Source organism: Gopherus evgoodei, chromosome 18 (genome assembly GCF_007399415.2).
Source record: "Gopherus evgoodei ecotype Sinaloan lineage chromosome 18, rGopEvg1_v1.p, whole genome shotgun sequence".
NCBI classification, from domain to species: domain Eukaryota; kingdom Metazoa; phylum Chordata; order Testudines; family Testudinidae; genus Gopherus; species Gopherus evgoodei.
This window is the reverse complement of record NC_044339.1, coordinates 13,047,326-13,061,693: the sequence shown is the minus strand read 5'-3', so window position 1 is coordinate 13,061,693 and position 14,368 is coordinate 13,047,326. Positions and strand designations below refer to the sequence as shown.

The following is a 14,368-nucleotide window of genomic DNA, read 5'->3' as shown; positions in this document are numbered from 1 at the left end:
TTATAAATCCCCGTATCATTTGTTTACCTGGTCTTTTTTCAACATTTTGCACAGGTTAGAAAAGACGCATCTCTGCTCATCTTAAAATCAGTCTTCTATCCAGGTCTATGCACCAATATGTTGCTTTGTCTCTGGAGACCCATCAGCTGTAATAGCCAGATCTGGACAGTTGCAAATTAACATTGCAAAATTGCAGTGAACACTGAGGTAAACAGAGTTCTCCAGTTATTTGATCTACACACCTGGAAATCATTATCAGCAGGAAAGGCACACATGCCACCTCTTTGCACATTAATTCCAGCTAAGAGGTTTATGTGCTTAAAGAGTCAGGTTTTAAAGATAATGTGAAAGCAAGTCCAACAGAAATAGTATGAGCTAGTAATATCAAGGCAACTAAGCATACAAAGTAACTAAAAATATAGAGACGAGATCCTTTTTTTCTTTACGTGAGCCAGACATAAATCTTTTAACAAGATTTGTATTGGTCACATGTTACCAGTCTTAAAAAACACAACAGGACCATTCTTCTGTAAGCTTTTAGTCTCATAATGCAAGATAAAAAGCCACTGTATTGAGCAAATGCCAGATTAAAAGAGGTATGTGATGCAACTAGAGTTCCTTTGATAAAACTCACTTAATTTTTTCATCAAGGAGGAATTAAAAGTTTACACTTTCAAAAGTAAGGCGTGTAAAGGATTAAACCAAAATGGATGAAGGCTTCTTTACTTAGGTTTAAAAAAAACAATGTTTTTAGAAAAATTAGAGGCCCTTCAGATCATCTGCAAAATATGAGCAATGCAAGACTGAACACCAGAGGAAGAGTATCTTAAACTGCAACTGGCAAATGCAGGTTAAAAAGTGCTGAATGGTAAGTACAAAAAATGCAGCATTAGCACCAAATTTCCAACAAAAAAACACTGCCTGCCTCCAGTGCACAAAGGAGTAGCTCCTAAACATCTTACATTTTGAAAAATTCCACCTTTGATTATAAAGCTGATTATCAGCATGGGCTCAACATGAAACTAAGCTGCCTTTTTTTTTTTTTTTAATGAGATATGGATTCCTTCCTTCTCCCTCCTTTTCTCCACAGATTTCACTCCATTTGAAACCCTGCATCTTACATTTTCAAGAATGACTAGTGATTTTTGGGTGCATTTCATTTTAAAGAGGGAGATGATTTTCAGACCAGATACTTATCACTTTTTCTGCAAGTTACGCAGGCCCCCCTTTAGTGTGTCTCAAACTGGACACCCACTCTATTTTGAAAATTTAGTCCCACAAGCTGCTATGGGGCCAAATTCCACTCAAGTCAATACTTGGGAAGAATCTGGCATAGAATTTCTGAAGAAGCCATTCTCCAATATGATCTTAACTGATACAAGCCAATCTCTGCAAACTTTATCTGCAGCACTTCTGAAATAAGTCAGCAACTGATTGCCAGTTACAGAGCACAAATATTGGCCCCATCTGTGTCAGGAATAGGGATAATAAGGTAAAAAGGGACTTCTGCAAATAATTTCGCTTCTATTGCAGTAGGTTCTCTGTTTGGCAAAATAAGTATGAATTTAAGGCTGCAAGTGCTAAAGAAAAGTTTGACGATTGCTTCTCACCCCTTAAATTTAATATTCCTACAATAGTATTGCCCGGCTCTCCAACCAGCCGAACTGTTCTATAACAGAGGCTTGTAAGCATACAGACATATGCGAAATCTTCATTACAGCAGGACTAGTGATGATGCTACACATAACGTGAAACTTGTTTAAGCTGTTTTGCCATTTTAAACCTTGATTTCTCCGGGTTTATTATTTCTATCATTTAGACTCTATCAGGCAGAAACTCGGAGTGCAAGTAATTGGCAGGGGTGGAGTTTTTTTTTAAAGAATTATTTTAGTATGCCGTAAGATGGCTTTTTTTCCTAGCAATGAAGTAGGAAAAAACAGGTTTTGAAAGATATTAATGAAGACCAGGTTATGAATGTGAAAACATGGTGATGTCAATTCAAGTCATTTTCTGATATCAAAAATGAAAGGGAAAATACGTCCAATTTACACAACCATACCAACAAACAATTATGTATGCAGTGTTGTTATAGACATGTCAATCCCAGGATATTAGAGAGACAAGATGGGTGAGGTAGTCTCTTATATTGGAAAGCAACAAGCTTTAGAGCCACACAGAGCTCTGAGTAAGTTTCCCAGACCTGAAGAAAAGCTTTGTGTAAACTCGAAAGCTTGTCTCTCTCAGCAACAGAAGATGGTGCAATATAAGATATTACCTCATGCACCTTGCATGCCTAACAGTTGTGTCAAACAGACCTGAATAAAAACAAAATCTTATGGCTACCACAAGTCTTGTAACTACGCAGTATAGCAGCATCAGCTCTTTCAGAAGGCCTCTCTAGAAGAGATTGTAAACTCTTTGGGGCAAGCAATCTGTATTACTATGTTCTGTAAAATGTGGTGTACGTTCATAATCATAAATATCTTAAATGTCTAATTATTGAAAAGCACTATGTGCCTTTGGGTTGTGCCCACCTGAGTTGCTCTTTAGTAAAGTACAAGGGATGGATAAAATGTAAACACGTGCATAGCTGTAGCTACCTCAGTGAAATCCAAGATTATTTATGATTACGATGATGAGTAAATCTGAACATATTTGGACATACACATGGTCTTTTACTCCCGCTTAAAAAGACTGCAAAAGAAACAGAGTCTAATTTTGTCAAGTCAGTATTGAGGGGGTTGTTTTTATACCCTTTGATCTGACCAGTTCAGTTGTGTTCCCTTTAACCAGCTAGAAATAAGGACTCCACTGGGAGAGAACTGTTGGCTGTGAAATGCAGCTTCACACATCAGCACTTGGAAGATATAAAAGAGAAACGTAAGTGCCAAGCATTACATTGTCCTTTTTTGGCTTCCCATCTATCCAGTCATCTTTCTAGAGGGGTGAGGACGGTCTGAGAAGCATAAAAGGTCACTTGGCAAAGCAGAAGACTGGTTGTCAGGATGCTAGGGTTCCACTCCCAACTCTGCCACTGACTTCTTATGTTAACTTGAAGAAGGCATTTCGTGTATCAGAGGGGTAGCTGTGTTAGTCTGGATCTGTAAAAGCAGCAAAGAGTCCTGTGGCACCTTATAGACTAACAGACGTTTTGGAGCATGAGCTTTCGTGGCTGAATATCCACTTCGTCTGTGCTTCAATTCCCCTCTCTTTACGGAGAGCATAATATTCTACCTCACAGGTCAATCTTAATCCATTAGTATTTGTAAAGCATTTTGAAACCTCTGGGTGAAAGATGCTATATAAATATGAAGTCCTGTTATTACCCTTAATTTCATTTTTCATGGTACAGTCTGTGTGTCCAAGTTCTGTCCTAAACAAAAGAAGTTAATAGCCTGGGATTTGTGAGATTTCCCCAACATTCAAAGAGACATGACTGGTTGTTCAAGTCATCACTAGTAGGCCAGAGGAAAGCTGCACAGTCTTAAAGAGTTGCTTCTCAGAACAGGAATTGGTCTAATAATAAATGGGTTTATTGATGTTTACAGTACATGAGCAAATAAGGGAATTATTTTAACAAACATCCTAGAAATGCAAAATATGAATACTAAGTCTGTAAAACCTTCAAGATGGAGGCAAAAAATGCCCTCACAGCAGTATTAACTTGTTCTCTTGTGCCTAGCTAGGACACAGCACAGAGTTTAGCTTCAAGCTGCCCAATGTACAATTACATACCAAAAAAACTTTTAAAAGAACATTATTTAGGTTTTAAAGTAAAGCACTCCAAAGTGAGGAAAGGCCAGATTTATAGTTCCCCCTTGTAGACTTATTTCTGTCCATTTGTGCAGTGAATGAAAGACAAGTCCTGTGGAAAAAACAGTATATGATCATGTAATCGAAGACTGTGATAATGCATATGCACAAAGGAATAGAATTGTGTGTGTGTCAGGAGCTGTCCAGGAGTTAATGAGACCGTTGACAGATGAATGACGAGAGGAATGTAAACCATGCCTTTCGTCTTCAGCAATAAGGGGAATCCACTCTGCAAAAAGTGTTCAGGTGAGTGTGGGGAGCCTTTATTCTGAAGACCTGATAGCGTTTCTAACCAGGAAACTCTACAACACAACAGCAACAGGAGGTGTTGAGACTCGCTCAGAAACATCCTGTGTCTTATTTACCAGCATTTCCTTCATCCAGCAAGTGGAAAGAAGTACTAACAGCTGTGAAAGGAAAAATCTGGCTACTGCCCTCTTTCCAACGATAAATATTCATTATAGGACTTGAAAAAAGGTTTCAGCTGTCTGGCTATCAGTAAGCAACTAAGTTGCAGCCATTGGTTTAACCTTGGACCATGAAGAAACAACAGAAGCTGTCTTCTTTACAGCAGATGGGAACATTCTTAGGTGAAAGAGAAACATTTGCAGGGCCAGAATGAAATGGGGCTTCGAAGGCCTTAGGCTGTGTCCACACTAACGAGCTTACTGTGGCACAGCTGTACCAGTGCAGCTGTGCCACTGTAAGATGGCTCATATAGCTGCTCTATGCAGCTAATAATAAATAATAAAACCACCTCCACAAACAGAAGCTCTCCTGCCATCATAGCGCTGTGCACACTACCACTTAGGCTGGCAAAACTTACATCGCTCAAGGTGCATAATTTTTTTCACACCCCTGAGTGATATAAAAGTGGTAGTGTAGACATGGCTCTAGTTAAGAAGGGTGTTAAGTCTGCCATGAAGAATAAGAGCAAGGTAACCATTCCTCAATTGAAAAGTTAATCAGACATGGAAGGTTTTCCTGGCTCCTTCAATGCCATTGCAAGAAATATTCCTCAGTACCTCTGGGAATAGCAGACCCGGATAAAATAGATGCTTTTAATTACAGAGTTTAACCATTCAAGGCCTGAGAACATGAGAGGGAAACAGACTTTCACTGTCTGTTTCTGTGGAGAAAGAGTATTTAATTTCCTTTTCCTTAGCCCATGCTCTCTAACATGTTTAATGAAATCTATTTGTTTTCCTCAAGAGATGAGCATCCTCCTGTGTGACTCTCCAAACTAGAAAACAAACAAGACCATATAGACACTACAGCCACTACAGGAGCACAACTATATTGCTGTAATGTAGACATTTCCTACATCAATGGAAGGGATTTTTCCATCAAGGTAGTTAAATCTTTCTCTCCGAGAGGCAGTAGCTAGCTCAACAGAATTATTCCGTTGACCTAGGCACATCTACATATGGAGTTAGGCTGACCTTATCAAGACACTCAGGATGTGAAATTTTTCACACTCCTGAATGACATAGGTACGTCAACCTAATTTCTGAGTGCACCCTAGGCCAAGGAGTTTGCGTGAAACCAGGCCAGAGTTGCAGTTGTCTATCAGAGCGTGGCTAGCTTTAGCCCCACCTATAACTTATCAGCTGAGGCTTGTGATGCCGAGGATGAGGTGATCACTTGAAAATCATCTGGCCCTCTTAAAAGCCAGGAAGTACATCAGCTGAGTAAGAGTAGCACAGAGTAGGCATGTTCCCACAGTACCCTCCTGATCAGGGAAAAGAACCATTCATGTGTGACTCCCAAATAGAAGGCTTACAGAACGTAATCTTATAGAGTAGATAGGCAGAAAACCTGGGGTCAGAGGGAAAGGACATGCTTGAAATGCTGAACTTGTTAAAAAAAAATTTTAATTTGAAGAAATTAAATTGAAGTGCCAAAGAAAGGCATTGGAATCCTATGGCTGGAGAGTATATTTCAGTGCACAGTCTGGCAAGATAGGCTGTATACAGTGCTGAAGTTGCCTTTAATATGATTGCTACACCTGTGTCTCACTCTTAAGACATCAGAGGGATCAGTGTAAACCAAGCTGTTGATCAAAGCTGAAGAATTTACCATCCTAATAAGCAATAGCTCAACACCTGGGAGTAAGAGACACTGCCAACCACAGGACTGCAGAAAAGACTTCACATCCCAGGTTTAGGCAGTTTAAGCAATCTAATTAAGAAAACCACAAAAGACCCTGAAGCAGTGCAACATCATGGAGTTCTATAATTTGGGGATAGAAAAATACTGCTACAAAAATCAAGATTGTAAATAATGATCTGGCAAGCCCAGCATGCAGAGCTGGATAAAAAGACAAGATACAATCTCACCCATTTCACTGCTTTGATCTCAAGTTTTTCCTGAAGTCATTGCTATTGAGTAAGGGAGTGCACCGCCAATAGAGCACGTCCCGGTGGGCATAGATGGGAAGAGCAAATCTAAGACTACCGGCTACCTTTAAGTGTTTTTTAAAAGCAAATACATATACTTTCCATTCCAATGTGAAACAAGATTTACTCCGAGGTTCCCCTGAGATGGTCAGCTGGAAAAAAAATTACATTTCATGTGGAAGACTGATTTTATTTTGAAGAAACACTTGTTATTGAAGTAATGCTCTGATTAACAGAAAATCCATCAATAGATTTTTTTTTTTAATCTTAAATGCTGTTCTGAAGGTGAATATGGGCCAGTAGTAAGTACTGTGTGGGTAATGGTTTAGCAACAGTAAATTAGAAGTAATGATTCTGACTAATTTCTATAAACATATTTAAATATACTGTAAATGCTGGAAGGAGAAAAAACTAGTTAACACATTATTTCTATAATATACCTACAACACCCATCAACTTATTACAATATATTCTACAACAGAACCACTCTTTTTGGAATTACAGAACATCCAGAAAGTCTCAAAGTGTGGAGACATGCATGAACAATTTAAAATACTAAGTTATTGATCAAACTATTTTAAAAAAATAGCCATGTCAACCAGCAGTTCAAGGACATCTCCTGGCACAGCATCAGCTTGGCCTGTCCCAAAGCAAGAACACAAGAAGTCATGCAATAGTTAATACAGTCGGCCTTCAGTTTGTAGTTTATGAGAGGTATAGTGCCCAATACAACTCCTCCTTACTTATGACTAGGCCGAATAAGTAGTCCTGTTAGTGATATTGTGGCTGTGGGTGTGTCACCTATGTAGGGTAAGGATGCCAATGGGACCACTCTAAGACAGCTCCTGACAGCAAATTTGCCATGTGAGGTGGAAGAACATCTCTTATAAGCCTCCCACATAAGAAGAGTCTTGCTACTCTGTCATGCAACAGAGCCCTAAACCATCTCTCGCACCAGCAGAAGCAGGTTCAATAAGAGATAATACCTCACCCACCTTGTCTCTGGATAAAACATATCATTTAAAGGAGCTGGGCAGTAGAACTCCCCTTTTTGTTTCAATATGTCTCCTCAAGAACAAAATGCCTTTCATATCAGCGGTCTTCCCTAATGCCAATAAAACACTCGCATTTGGAGAGATCTTTAATTACTGCACAGGACAGAGTTACCTGGGGCTTATGTGAGCTCTCTGAGTGCATACAATTAAAGTCATGTTTGCTCACTTCAAACTACTCCCTGCTAATCATCCCCCCAATGGCTCTGAGTAAAGGCCGGTGTGTAAGAAGGGAATATAGGAACTCTGACTCCATCAGTAACTCTCTGACACGAAACAGAATCTTCACTCAGGAGGAAAGGGTGAGGTTTCCTCATGACAGGCAACATCCTTATTTCTTCCATTACTTCTCCAGTTTACCCAATTTGACCTGAGAAAAAGGAAGTAGATCTCACTTTTCTGAACCATGCTTTAACAAATATTCACATATCTGCCAGAGTTTTCTCAACCACAGACTATTATTCTATACATCAGCATTCTCCTGCTGCAAATTCCACCTTCACACTGATCTACTCTGACTTGGGATATTATGCCATCACTCTGAAATCCAGGTCAAGGGTCTGTTTGACAGATGGACTTACGATCTTACCCAGACTGTCATTGCACGTAGCCCATCTCTTTTCAATGCAATTCTCATGTTAGGAGACTGAAATGAGGGGGGAGAAGAGGTGGTTCATTTCATTTAACAAACAAAATCCCAATTTCCATCGAATTAATAAATCACCTCTATTTATTACACACAATTAGACAGTTCTGTATTTTTGTAGAGTATAATAAGCTTTTAGAAGCACATGTTGCCAATCATTTATTCCTCAAGGATGTTTGAAATATCTTCAAATATTCTCAAAGAATTCAGCCAGTTTTATCTGCCATTTGTGGCTATTATCAAAGACGGCTTACAGGAGGAGTATAAAGGGAGGAAGAGACATTTCCTTGTTCTATATCTTGTTAGTTTCTCTCTACACTTTGCACCAGATAGAAAGTCACATCCAGGGCCAGAGACACACACATATGCAACTGGAAGCAATTGTAAGCACTGTGACAAAAGCAACATAATCGGAGTTTGCACAATTTACCAGACATCAATTAGCTACAGAGGTAGATATGGAAGATGAGAGTGAGGGACTCCAAGCAGCAAGGTCCAGGGACAGTACTGGATGAGAAGCCCCAATATCCAATTGGTGGGGAGATTATTAGGATTTTCACAACAGTGCCATCTCTAGATCCTGTCTGGACACTCCAATCCTCTCTAGCTGCTAGAAGGCAGTTTTCTGTCACTTTTCCCTATTCCAGAGGCCTCCCGGCTGCAGTGCAATAGAAGTCTCTTCACTATCCTACCTCTTTTCCAGAATATCCTGGAGGCTGCAACTGTGGGGGTGAAGCAGGGATGGGGAAGGGGAAAGTTCTCTATTACTGTACTCTCCCCTAGCCCATGCCTAAGTCTCACTCAGTCTCATAATTCCAGCACCTGTCAAGCAACAGCAGCATCAAATCATATATGGCCCTTGAAAGTTTCTCTGCTCCCCACAGGGTTTCTCAACAGGAGTGAGGAAACTGTCTAGACTTGTTAATTTCAGTCTGCTACTATTTGGCAAAGCTATGAGAAACTGCAGAGGCACTGAAGCTGTCTGCAGGCTTGTGAAGACCACACTGTACTGGTTTATATAAGGAAGGTCATTTTCTCAACTATAATGGCTAGAAACTTTATTATGCAAAAGCTTAATTTCCATATAAAGTGATCGTTAGGCCCACACGCTTGCACATGAACAAACTTCCTATTTGACTCTGACAAGTAGATTTGGTTTCTCCAAATATATGGTCATTAATCCAAGAGTTTGCATTTACAGTGCTTTAATATCTCTAAAGCACTGACATAAGCCTCAGCATCCTGTAAGGTATGTAAAGTATTATCGCCATTTTGCACACGGAGAAGCCCAGGGTACAGACTAGGTAAATGATTTGATCAAAGCCACACAGCAACTGTGGGATTAGAATACATGAACTCCTGGCTCCCAGCCCCAGTTCACTAGACCATGCTGCTTCTAAGCACATTCTGATTTAAAAAGTGCTTTGATGGTCTCTATAATAATCATACAGAAATTTGTGGTGATCTAAGGACTATAAAGTGAAGCCAAATATCACTTCCTTTCTACTTAACCCTTCAGATTTATGTGAATGATTAAAACTGTTTAGGTCAGGTTAATAAAAACAATGTAAATCCCAGAACAATATTAAAAAAACAAAAAGCCTTTTAAATTCTTAATACAATGCACACTGTTCCCGTCCCTTTAAAACACCATTCATGGGAGAATAGCACTGAGTGATCTACAAAGGGCTGGTGTTGTTACAAGGATGATTATCAAGGGGATTTAATGTCATTTGAAGAAAAGAAAGAGCATCCCTACTTCAAATGTCATAACTTTCCTCTTTATAAGGCTGTCAAAGAACGCTCCACCAGGAACACAGGGAAACTGGGGTACATCAGCCAAGAATACATCACTCCCTTGCAAACAGCCTTATACCAGCATTGCTTGTGGAGGAGAAGGGGCCTCCTGAACTGCAAGTGTGGATACTGCAACACAACTGTTGCATGGAAAAGAGATTAGGATGGAGGGCCTAGAATGATGGTGAAAAACCCACACCCCCAAGTCAGGCCAGACACAGGCCCCAAATCCTTCCCTCTCAAGACTGTAAAACCACCTTCTAGTGCTCAATCACAGAGTACAATGGAAAGTTTATGGTTTTACACGGACACTTTTGGTCAAAGGTTTTGTGGAGTATTGATATAGACAAAACATAAAAGTTTCCATTGTCTCATCAACTCAGGCCAGTGGAGAAAGCAGCAAATAAAAAAAAAAACTGATGGCAAACCCCTTGTTACACAACTGCAACTAGCATTAAGTAGATGGGCTACCTTTGCTACCAGAGAAAATGAGAGAATATTTCCTCAAAGTCAGTCATGTAAGTCTTTTAGAATTAACCCCATTTTAAATGTTTCATATTCCAGTTACATCGAGCTGCTAAAAATAAATGTGTAAGAAATAAATAAAGTAAAAGGTATATAGTTCGTTTATTTTAATGGCAGGATATCATTTATACATGCACTACCAAATCTTGGAAGGATTTTATGTGCTAACAACAAAGTCATTAGGATATCACAGATCAATGTTTGTCTGCAAAGTTATTTATAGTAATTAGAGATGATTTTTAATTAATATCCACAAAGAGATGTTTTAAGGCTATTTACTAGCACAGGGATAGTAACTATCATAAGGGAATCCACATCTAGTACTCCACCCTCCTACTCCTTTAAAAAGGCTAGATAGTTGGTGCTTTGGTTTGGCTTATCTAATTGCTATAGCAAATATTGGACTTTGGCACACCTAAGACTGTGGCAAAGCTACAAATATTTGTCTAACTTAATCATTCCCACTATATTTAGGTGTTCCCCCCTCCCCATTTTCCCCAGTAAATAGGACTTCAGCTGCATGTTAAAAGTTGAGAAAACCAAGATGGTTATGATGCTAAGGTGTCAGCTGGAAGTATTTGCATGCAGAGCACAAATCTGAGTAGTTGAATATTTTCAGCTCTCACTACCCCTCCTCACTATACCAGAAAGATATACCTTAAAAAAAAATCAAATAAATCATGCAAACTAAAATTAGATTGAATTCTTTTGGAAAACCCCAGAGCGAGCTGCAAACATCTGAAAGACAGAGCCCAATTCTGCAACCCCAGTCACAGAAATAGTCCCATTAAAATAAATGGACTACTGGCATCAGGATTACTCAAAGTGAAGAAGCGCTGCAGAGGTAGGCCTCTGTGAACCATGTTTTCCATTCAAGCACTGCTATAATAAAATAAGAGATCTTGTCTGAAAAAAAGCAGGTCCTGGGGAATGAAGAGAAACATATACAAGATTTTAACCCGATAATTTTTTTTAAACCAAATCTTCAATAAAAATCCAGAATATTAAAAAAGAAAAAGATCTGTCAGCTCTCAAATTCTATCCGATGCCTGAAAAACACTGATCTAAAATTGCTTTTAGATGAGCAATACAAAAAGCTTTTTTGTTGTTGTCCACTGATTTAAATACATTCACATATAGATCAACCCTAATGAGACTTATGCCCACGGAAGCTCTCTTTAATTTTAGACATTGGTCTCATTTTCTCTGAGTAGTGGCCTATTTTGGTTAATGACAGAGTAGACAACAGAATTTTTTCTCCTACAAAGCCCTCTCTTCCTCAGTACAGTAGCACTGTTGTAATCATGAGATTAAGTCTGCTTATTCATGCGTGAAATGGAGACTTGCTCCTCCCCTTATACTGTAGACTGCCTTCAGCAGACTGGGACAGCATATTCTTCATAATTTTGTAACTCCAAACGGTAATATTTCTTACTGCCTTTTATTGAGTTTATGAAATATGGCACCATAAATATCTGGCATATAACGTAACAAAACCTTGCTATCAAAAGCATAACCTTTGATCCTTGCTTTTAAGGTACATAACCAGTCTCCACTATGATGCAATGTAAAAGTGTTATTCAAATGGCAAATTTATACAAGGTTTCTTTTTAAAAAAAGCAAAATATCAGGAGCCCAATACTCATGGTTCAAAGTAAATTCTTCCTGCAGCCAACCTATACACAGCATACTTGATTTCTACAGAACCTAATATCCAAGGATTTTAAAAAGTTTTGGTAGCATCCACTAAACAAGACTCCACACCCTTATGAGGCAGAAAAGTATTATGCACAGCTAATAGAAAACTACAGCACAATGGATGTGCCTATATCCTGTGTTGTATTATTTGTAACTACTTTATTGTACATGCGCCCAAAGTACAATATATAGTAGGGTGAAGAGTGAGGTATAAGAAATTTATATGCAATAGAAAGTAAAGCCAGGCTGCATTGCAGAAATCCTTCACAAAACAGATTTGATTTGCCCAAGGTGTCAGTCTGTGGCAGATCTGGACCTCCACTCTCCCATTCTTAAGTCTTTGCCAAAAGACCTCATTTCCTCCTGTTCTAAACCTGATAAACAGAACCTTTCACATTAAGCCATTGACAAGAATCTACAGACATAGCACAGCAGGTAGACCACTATTCAGTCTCTCTTAGTTCCTAGTTTCCTGCCCTTTGCAGCACAGATTAAAAGCATTCAATGTTTATATAGTGTTGACTCTATTGGTAAGAATGATATCTTGTATAATAAAATTAATAACAATTAGGAACAGTTAGAAGCAGCAAATATCTTCTCATACAGCTTTGCATACCAGCATAAACACAGCATTCAGGATCATGACTGGTAGCGAATTCCGTAAGGGAACCTGTGTAAAAATGCTCTTGTTCTCATTGCAAAAAACTACCTGGGGCTGAGCAAGCCTCAGAGCTCACTCTCACTAACTCGGGCTTGCACTACAGGACTAAAAATAGAAGTGTAGATGTTCCCGCTTGGGCTCTGAGACCATCCCCTAGAGCTGAGTTTCAGAACTCAAGCTTCAGCCCAAGCAAGATCTACACAGCTATTTTCAGCCCCACAGCACAAGCCTGTGTCAGATGACCCAAACAGACTCACTGCCCCAGGGTTTTGGTTTGTTTTTTTTGCAGTGTAGATGCATACTTAGTCTCAAGATTGTAAGACAAGATATACTCACAGAAAACATACACCTCAGCAATGTCCATCCAGATAAACAATTAAGAACACGGACGAAAGATCAAATCAGATAGGCTGAGTCAAAGCCATTGTGCCCAAAACTGTCTTTAGCAGTGTCCTAACACATACGTGATCATCATAAGTGAATTAGCAAAAGAGCTTGTTTGTTTACCTTCAGGATGACAGCACCTTCTGCATAGTCTGTTTCAGTGCTGCCACTCACCAAGGAAGAAACTGAAAAAGTCTATTACAAATATCAGCAAAATCTGCACGCACCATAAAACACAGTGCCACTGAAACAGTCATTGCTGTAGGAGGTGGTGACAAACTAGCCGCAAAGCACTCTGCACAACAGGATGCATGTGTAAGGACGGGGGAGCAGAATTTGCTATGGGCAGCAGGCACATCTATTCTAACACAAAGTGCAATAAAACTATTTTTTAATACCTGCCAAGAACAAAGGATCTCAGCTTTTCAGGTGTCTTTACACATGCACCGTAAACCATACGGAATACTACTTCAGAAAGAGAAAGGGCTAAGTTAATTTAGTACTTGAGCAATCCCAGAGTGTTTCAAAGTCCTAAGTTTGATCTACCATTAAACTCTACTCACTGGGTTAACAGGAATGTGTTATGAAACTACAAATATAATTAGACTACATTAAAAAAAAAAAGCAATGATTGAATCATAAAGTAGTCTAGTTCCTTTATTCTGTAGTTTTTCCTGGCAGAAATTACTACGACAAAGCATTGTGTCCCCACTCTTCTGTATTTATTTTACCAAATAGTGCAGCATTTGCCAGGAAGTTGGCTGAGCAGTTTATTTCACCTGAAAAACTAAGCAAGGAACCACAAAAGAGGCCTTAATCAACCACTGCCGTGTCTCTAAAATTTCCAACCACTGCAGCTCCACCGATGATACTAACAGGGGAGTGCTTGTGTAAACAGAGGGTTCATTTGATATAAACCTGCTCTGAATAAAACTAGGCAATCCAGAGCCTGAAGTGCAGGAAGATGGTTGGAGCCCTGCTTTCACTAGCAATTCCACCACTGCAACAAGTGGAGTAAGAAATAGTGGGAAAATTTTGGAAAAAATCCTAACACAGACACCCCCTTCGATACTTTATCAAGAGCACATTAAATAGCTAAATGAGCTTGTGCTTTTACCTGTTACTATGTTAACCATGAATACCAGTGTGCTGGACTTCTCTATGGCAAGTGTAGTCAATAGGTAGACCATTGACCAAATCCAGACCACCAAATGCTTTTGAAAGGACCATGAAATCTTTTTTTACTTATTATCATTATTGTTATTGCAGTGTGAAAAATGTTTCTCTGGAGTCTGGACCTTGGCTATACCTTGACCAAGAAACACTGATCTTGACAAAAAATAATTGACTACTCCTGCTCTATGGCATAATTTCTCACCCAGCAGTTCCCCAA

The 14,368-nt window shown here is 39.2% G+C and overlaps 1 protein-coding gene across 4 annotated transcripts in view; it reads right to left on the bottom strand.

Annotated features, from left to right (window-relative positions):
• The window catches only part of RERE (arginine-glutamic acid dipeptide repeats), a 402,767-nt gene that overhangs the window by 286,697 nt on the left and 101,702 nt on the right, over positions 1 to 14,368 (bottom strand). The window lies entirely within an intron of this gene.